Source organism: Pinus tabuliformis, chromosome 6, assembly GCF_031772625.1.
Source record: "Pinus tabuliformis cultivar Carrire ecotype Pingquan chromosome 6, CPIR1, whole genome shotgun sequence".
Classification (NCBI taxonomy): domain Eukaryota; kingdom Viridiplantae; phylum Streptophyta; class Pinopsida; order Pinales; family Pinaceae; genus Pinus; species Pinus tabuliformis.
Genome location: NC_142292.1, coordinates 1,297,235,404 through 1,297,244,268, shown reverse-complemented (window position 1 = coordinate 1,297,244,268; position 8,865 = coordinate 1,297,235,404).

Genomic DNA, 8,865 nt, shown 5'->3' with positions numbered 1-8,865 from the left:
CAAGTGGTTTTCAGTAATTTTCATGGTTTCAAGTTTTCAATAACTTGCATGGTTTCAAGTGGTTTTCAATAATTTGCAAGGTTTCAAGTTTTCAATAATTTACATGGTTTCAAGTGGTTTTCAATAATTTGCATGGTTTCAAGTCATTTTCAATAATTTGCATGGTTTTAAGTGGTTTTGTTTATTTGTTGTTCCATCTCATTTTTTAACTACATGATATTACTTTCAATTATCTTAGACTTATTGTTTCATTCTCCATTTGTTTCTAGTTTTTAATCTTACTTCCTAATGCATACGATATGGAACAAGTAATATGAGAAGTGATACCATTTGAATTACATGTATTTGCATGAATTTCTTCAATTGCATGATCTTCTTGTTCTCTCAATGTTTGACGCCTTTCGCTCATCATTTCTCTAGCTTTTTCTCACATTTCCTCTATGGATGGAAATTTCTTTCCTATTCTAGATCCAAATCTCCAATTTCCCATGTTTTTTGTGAATCTTATGCAATTTTCACACTCTAATATGTTTATTGTTGTTGTTGTTTTCTGTTTTTTTGTTTTACATTCAAATTTAGACTAATTTCGTTGTTTTGGGTTAACAAGAAGGGCTCAATCGAGCTATAGGCTCAATCGATCCCTTGAGTTGTAGGTTTTTTCATAAATAACATTAATAAAAGTTGGTAGGTGACTAACAGTTGTTATCCTTTTAATGGTTAGATCGAGAAATATGATCGATCGAGTCACTGGTTAACTACCTATACGACTCAATTGAGGGTTTCTTTAATGTTGAATTGACCAATTTAAATTTTCAATTTAAGCACTCTATTGAGCTTTTGAAGCACTTCATCAAGCTTTTCAGGTCCTAAAAATCATAGTTTCAACATCCCTTTTGCAGCGTTCTCTATAACCCCATTTTGCACCCTAGCAGATTTATGGCAGAAGTTGTCGTTAAGTGGTGGAGTTGATTGTGTTGGATTCATGGAAAAATTCTTTATCCAATGGCATATGAATTTGACACTTTTAGATTCATATGATATTTTTCATCTAATTTCTTTTAAACATAATGCTTGAAATATTTTTGGATAGTTTCAAAGGGGATGAATAAAATATCACTAACATAAAATATAACAAAATGAAAAAATTTCAAAAAATACCACTATCTTAGTTTACAAGTCCTCTTCAAAAGGGTACCCTTTGTTTTTCAATTTATTTAAATAGTTGAAAAAAACCTTACTTGAACACATGTGTCTGCAAAATACAATTGAAATATTACATCGCCAGCTTCGAAAATTAATAAAAAATATAATTTTGCATATATATATATATATATATATATATATATATATATATATATATATATATATATATATATATATATATATATATATATATATCTTACACATTTTACACTAATTTATGTTATGTGAACACACACATGCCTCTTAAGATGTGAAAAATTTGCAAGGACAAATATCTCATTTAATGGAAAATTGAGAGATTATATGACAAATTGTTTTTTAACAAAAAATATCATTAGGACAAAAACATAATTCTCCATGAATTGTCTCTTCACTCTGAATCAAAATTCACAATGCTTATATGAAGTTTGAGGGTTGCAATTCGATAAAAGAGGAAAAACTTGAAATTTCATTGCCACATTTGGCCCAAAAGTGTAACCCATATTCATGCATTCACCCTTGCATTCGATGCATTGATTTTAGTGTATATGTTGATTTAAAATAAATAAAGGAAAGAAGGGAGATAGGGATGAAAGAAGAAAGGCGTAGAGAGAGAAAGGTTGGGAGGGATGGAGGGACATAGAAGGGGGGGGGGGGGGGAGAGAGAGAGAGAGAGAGAGGAATAGGTATGGGGAGAGAGAGATATATATATTTGGAGAGGGGGTGTGTATATTCGTGGAATGATATGGAGAAACAGTGGGAGATAGAGATATAGATGCAGGGGGAGAGAGAGTGGTGGAAGGAGGGAGAGATAGATAGATATGGAGAGAAAAAGTGTGTGTGTTTCAGGGGGGTGAGATAGAGAGACAAATAAGTAGAAATGGGGGAGATATAAATATAGATGATAGGGAGAGAGAGAATGAAAAAGAGAGAGGTGGAGAGAGGGAGGCAAAGATACGATGTTAATCATTGGAATAGTAGCATTGATTTAAGTGTAGATGTTGATTCTTAATCCTATTTGATTAATTTCACTAGATGCATTTATTTCAATGTAGTTGTTGATTTATAATCTTATTTGATTGCTTGCACTAGATGCATGGATTTCAATGTAGATGTTGACTCCTAATTTTAGTTGATTCATTGCACTTGATGCATTGATTTTAGTTGTTGATTTCTAATCTTATTTGATTTTTTTCACTAGATGCATTTATTTGAGTGTAGATGTTGATTTCTACTCCTATTTGATTTCTTGCACTATATGTATTGATTTCAATGTAGTTGTTGATTCTAATCCCATTTGATTGATTGCACTAGAAGCATTGATTTCAGTGTAGATGGTTGATTTCTAATACTATTTGAATGCTTGCAGTATCTGCATTGATTTTAATGTAGATGTTGATTTCGGATTTGTTGTAACTAGATGTATTATGTACATTAACTTAAAAGAAATTAGATTAATAGTGTGCATTGATTTCAGTATAAGAACAAAATATTATTGATGACATGCATTCATTTTTCTCTTACAATAATTCAACCATAAATAAAATGTCTTTTCATCTTAAATAAAATGTTATTCTTGAAAGTGCCAACTATTTTTAATTTGTTACATTCTTATTATTCCCATTTTCCATTATTCAACTTCACTTTTCATATGATCCATTTGAAAATATGGCAACACTATCAGGTGTAACAATAAGAACAATAGAATAAAATAGTTTGAGATTGATGAAGCCTATTTCTAATTGACTAAATTATTATTATTCACATTTTATATCATTCAACACAATTAAATTGTAACTTTGTATTCAAAAAAATTATTTCATCATTTAATTTATTAGCATTCTCTATCCTCTCAAAAAACTAAGGTAAGTGAGAAAATTTAAAATTAAAATGACAATATTAATTTAAGACATATTTAGCATATTTAAAATGATCAAAAAAGTTAAATGTTCAAAAACGTTTTCATGGCCACACATGACTGAAACTAGATTAGATCCATCTTAACTCAGATCTATCAAGTTCCGACAGGGATCAAATCTCTCAAAGTGCAAACCCTTCCTCAAGTTTTGCACTAAAAAGGGAGGTTTTAATCTTGATATATTTGACCCCTCTCGGTGCTTGATAGATCTAGGTTAAGATGGATCTACGCTAGTATTGTATCAAAGTTTATTTAGAAGTTAATAATCCCCAGATAAAGCAGGGTTGAATCTCCATAGTTAAGAAAATAATTACATGTTTTTTAAATGTATATGTTTATATCTGTAATTAATAATAATAATAATAATTAGGATGATATGGGTGTCTATTTTGGAAAAGGATTTCCTCAATTTTAATTTAATTATCAATAATAATTAGTTGGATGATAGGGATTTAATCACCATAAAATATTATATAATATTCATAGTAGTATATACAAATAAAAGGATGACATTTATCTGCAAATTAATATGTCATTTTCGTCCTTTTAATTAAATTGATTAATGAAAAGTGCCATATGAAGTGATTATTATTTTTTCGGTGCCATGGCATTACAACAAAGCCTATTCACAAATTAATAAACTCCATGCTTAAAAATCTTGTTTAATGCTTTTGAAGCATCTATATATTTAACGTACATATTAATTATGTTTGTAATTAATAATAATGATATAATAATAATAAAGATTTAATTCAGTATTTTTTATGAAACTTTTAATTTTAACAAAGTGAGATGTATTATGAAGTACCGTTTTTCATGTTTTTTAAGGATTGGTGTTTATCAACCTTTACCAAGAATTGAATTTATATGGTTGTGGTAGTTTAAATTATAACTTAATTTAGTTAATTTTTATGTCAATATGCATGTCTATTTTTGAGATAGGGCTTCCAAAATTTTAATTTAATTGTCAATAATTATTAGGTGGATGATAGGGATTTTACCTCCATAGAATATTCTAGAATATTATTAGTGGTATACACAAATCAAAGGCTGAGATTTGTTTCCAAAAGTGTTATGTCTTTTTACCCTTTTAATTAAATTTATTAATTAAAAAATGTCATGTGAAATAAATTATGGTTTTTTGAGAATGTGATAATGATAAATCATGGTATTGGCACATAATATTGTAACAAAGCCTATTTAGAGATTAATAAACTCCATAATAAAGTGGAGTGAATCTCCATGGTTAAGAATGTTCTTACATGCTTCTAAATCAATATATGTTTAAATTATATATTAATTTTTTTATCAATCATAATAATTATTACTTTAAATAAAGTTATTATCTAGTTAACTTTTGTGATATTTTAAATTTTGGTAATTGGATATGTATAGATGAAGTAAGTGTTTTAATGCTTATTATGGATTGATTCATGTTGGCATTTACTAAACTATATTAGTAATAACATTAATAGAAACAAACATATTTACACCCATAGGCGTATCTCTTTGGGAATATGGTTTCCATAATTTTAAATTAATTATTAATAAGTGGATGGAATGGATTAAATTTCTTTGGAATAGTATATAATATTCTTAATATTATACATAAACAAAAAATTGAGATTTATCTCCAAGGTAGTTATGTCATTTTTACTCTTTTAATTTAATTGATTAATTACAAAAAATATCATATGAAGTGAGTTGTGGTGAATTGTGGCATTTTGGCCATGTGATATTAATAACCATTTTATTGACCCATGGCATTGAACATAACCTAATTACAGATTAAGAATCTCCATGGTAAAGTGAGACTAAATCTCCATGGCTAAAAACATTATTATTCTTATCTATATATATATATATATATATTATTCTCTATAATTAACAACAATAGTAATAATTTAGAATAAAGTTATAATTTAATTAGTTTTTTATGATTTTATTTATTATTTCAAAAATGTGAGATGTATCATGAAGTAAGTGAAATAAGTTTCTTGATGATTACTATGCATATCATGAAGTGAAGTGTTTTGATGCTTACTATATATTTATCTCTATCGATATTTCCCAGTCATTTAATTTATATTTTTCTGCTAGTTATGTTTTTTTAATCTTCACAATGTGAAATGCATCATAAGATAAGTGATTAGATGTATATTGGGGTTTAGCAACCATTTAATTTAGATGATTGTGCTAATTAAATTGAAATGGAAAAAATAGATAATTACTTTTAAAATAAATATCAACCCTCTATCTATAACTCCTAGAACTAGCCTAATCATACAAATTAAATGGATGGTAAATGTATAGATGTAATCAATCATAATAAGCATCAAAACATGTGTTTCATCATGCATCTCAAGTTGTTAAAATAAAAAATATCATAAGAATTAACATAATTATAACTTTATTTTTTATTATTATTATTATTATTATTATTATTATTATTATTATTATTATTATTATTGATGATGATAAAAAGAATTAATTTATAACATAAAGAAATTTGAAGAGCAAACATGATATACAAATCACACAAAAAATAAGTTGTATATTATGATTCCAAATCGAATTAAATCCCACATATATAGTGCTTATGAGATCCAATAGATTCCAAACAAGGAGATTTCCTGTTGAGAAAATATCTCAACACCCCAAACAACCAACAAACCAAATCTATCTCCTTACTATTGTAAGAATTATTTCCGAGTCCCCCTTTAACTCTTACATTATTACATTAATTAAAAATTACATATAAATCACATATGTTAGATATTGTCTTCATCAACAATTACATTTACTCTAGAATCTTGTAGACACTGCTCTTTCTTCACCAATATGCGAGCTATCTTCCTTTTACCATCATTGACGAACCTATATGATCAACAATATTGACAAATTCAACTCATCTGGGCTTCTGTGATAATAGTTGTCAAGTAATGAACCACCATATGAACCAACCACCATTTGTCATATATTTCACTTTCGGTGAGCTGTCAAGTAATGAACCACTATATGAACCAACCACCATTTGTCAGATATCTCTTTGTCGGTTATCTGTTAATTGCTAGGAAGGCGCTATGGATATTGAATGTGTCTAGAAGTTGATCACACAACTTGACCTTAAACATAAGAATCGATGATCCTATAATTGGGGCTTACATCTTAAGAACTACCAATCCTTTTCACAAACAACAATAACTTCTCTCTCACACATGGATCTCATAATATAACATGTAACCATTCAAGGGTTTCTAAGAGCCGAGAACAACAAACCGTAACAATATGTAAACATAATTAAACTGATGAGATGTTGAGATTTTTCCCGGTGCCAAGAACCATCTACTTAGATTGTTTTATATTGGACATAAAATAAATATACCTCTTATATAATACTAAAACTTATAATCAACATGGAGATTATGACTACACACTTCCTCTTCTAAATAAGTCATTTACCATTGTCCCCAACTATCTACTCTAAACCAAACATTTTCCTCAATTCCTTCATTATAAGGAAATTAATTCAAGTCTTACACTAACACAAATAAGAACCATGCATACAAATCAAAATAAAAATCAGCTATTGGATTGTGATTTGTGACCCACTATGTCATTAGTGCGCTCCTAGTTACCTGCGATATTGAGACCATTCAAAGCTTTGAACAGAGTGGGCATGCGATCGAGTGTACCCAATGCCAAAGAAACCGACACTTCTGCTCTACCTCAACTGGGGAGAATGTGAGGAAGAGGATTTTTTATTAACATACTAGGAGGCATAATCCGCATTTGAACCAATCAATGAAGTGCACATCCCAACCAGTCTCTTAGGAGGGATCTCACCATCTAAACCCAGTGAGGTGATGGTGCAGACCAATCCCCCCATACACAACCCGAGTTGGGGTTCTCAATAAAGATTGAAGACCAATCACCACCATTACTACTACTTTCACCCTCAACTGGGAGTGCTTTAAATGGAAACAAATCTCATCTAATCGATTCACATTTATTCCCATATTAGCATACTTTACCATACCAAGCATGCGTGGAACAAATTATTAATTGTTTCCTGTGACTGCATATGAGAGAAACTTGGTTATAATTCGAGTGTTCTGAGCAGGGCCTTGCATACATCAGATCTCTCCTCCTCTCGTGGCCCATCTTCTTGAAACACATTGTCCCATGTTAATTCACTATGTTTAAATTCTAACTAATAAGTGTTAGAAATAATAATTACTCCCACATGAGTACTTGGATAAACTTAGAGACTCAGTTAACTGAGTGATTGAGTGTTTGAGTGTTGAGTCAAGTCAAGTGATAGACAACTTTTAGTTTGTGGTTTCATGTGGATGTATGTCAATATATTTTAGGCTAGTAGCTAGTTGGAAAAGGATAAATACTCTTCACTAGGTTCATTGTAAATATCATGTTTTGTGTGATCAATAGAAGAGCAGCAACAAAAGGATAAATACTCTTCATTGGGTTCATTGTAGATATCATGTTTTGTGTGATCAATAGAAAAGCAGCAACTTTTGTTTTAGGTGAATTTATGTTTTGTCTCTTATGCCTTTCTGTTACACTAAAATTTGTCACCATGACTATTTGCAGTCAGTATGGCTCCATCAATAACCATACTGTCCTCCTTGGCAAGTCTTATACCTCTGCTCCTCATGTCAAACTCCAAAAAAGAGAGAAAGCCTTTAAAAAATCAATATAACTCTGGTTCTGCACTTTCTCTTACTCTTACCTGCGGGCACGCACCTCAAGTACATAATACATGCGTACTTGTACGCTCTGTCTGTAAAGGGGTGGGTGTGTACCCCTGTAAAAGTCAAAAGGCGCAAGTTTTACTTCAAAAACTTACTTGCGGTCGATTCTAGAGCATTCTAGAAGATGGTTTGACGTGGATTGAGCGCCTCCAGATGGTTCATGCATCCCAATGAAAGAGGAACTTATCCCATGAAGAGGGGAGCTATCCCTTTGAAAGAGGGACTTATCCCATTGATGGTGGACCTGTTTAACTTCCTCCAAAGCATTATAAATACAGGCATTGGGCCAGAGGCAAAAGAGGTTGAAAGCTGAACATTCCTAAGGGTAGATGCTGCTGAAATTAGGACTCCCTTATAGAGCTTGAGAGGAGAGATCACATTCCTTTCTTAGCTTCATTTGGAAGTGGGTGAGCTGATCAAAGTAGAGGAGAACTCTTGCTGGACCCTGAGAGGGACCTGCACAACACCAAGGCATTGGTTGTAAGGTTTCTTTTGTTTCCAATTAATACAATTAAGTTCATTTTTCTCAACAAGTTGTTATATATAATTTGTTTCATAAACTTCTTGGTCTTTATGATGAATATGTTTTATTATATGAGTTATTCAGGTGCTATGTAATCGTTTGCTTGTTTTTGTATGCAGGCTTCAAGGAGAGGAGCTCATCTAGATCGAAGAGACTTGGCCGCTACAAACAGCATTGGACTAAAGGTAAGCCTTAAACACCTGGTTGCTTTTATTTTAAATGCATATTTAGGGAAAGATAGTGCTTGATTGTTTTGTTTGTCACTAGAAAAGCCTTAGTTTCTAGGGAGGTCGGTTTTGTCCACAAAATTGACTCTTTCCGCATGACAAAATGGCGACTCCACTAGGGAACGAACCCAGAATCTCTGGTTCGGCTTTGGAAGTGCTGCAATCATGCCCAGCACATCATAAATTACTTTTGTCGGCTATAGGAGTTGTTGATGTTCAGGACCCGAACCTAATAATCTTTGA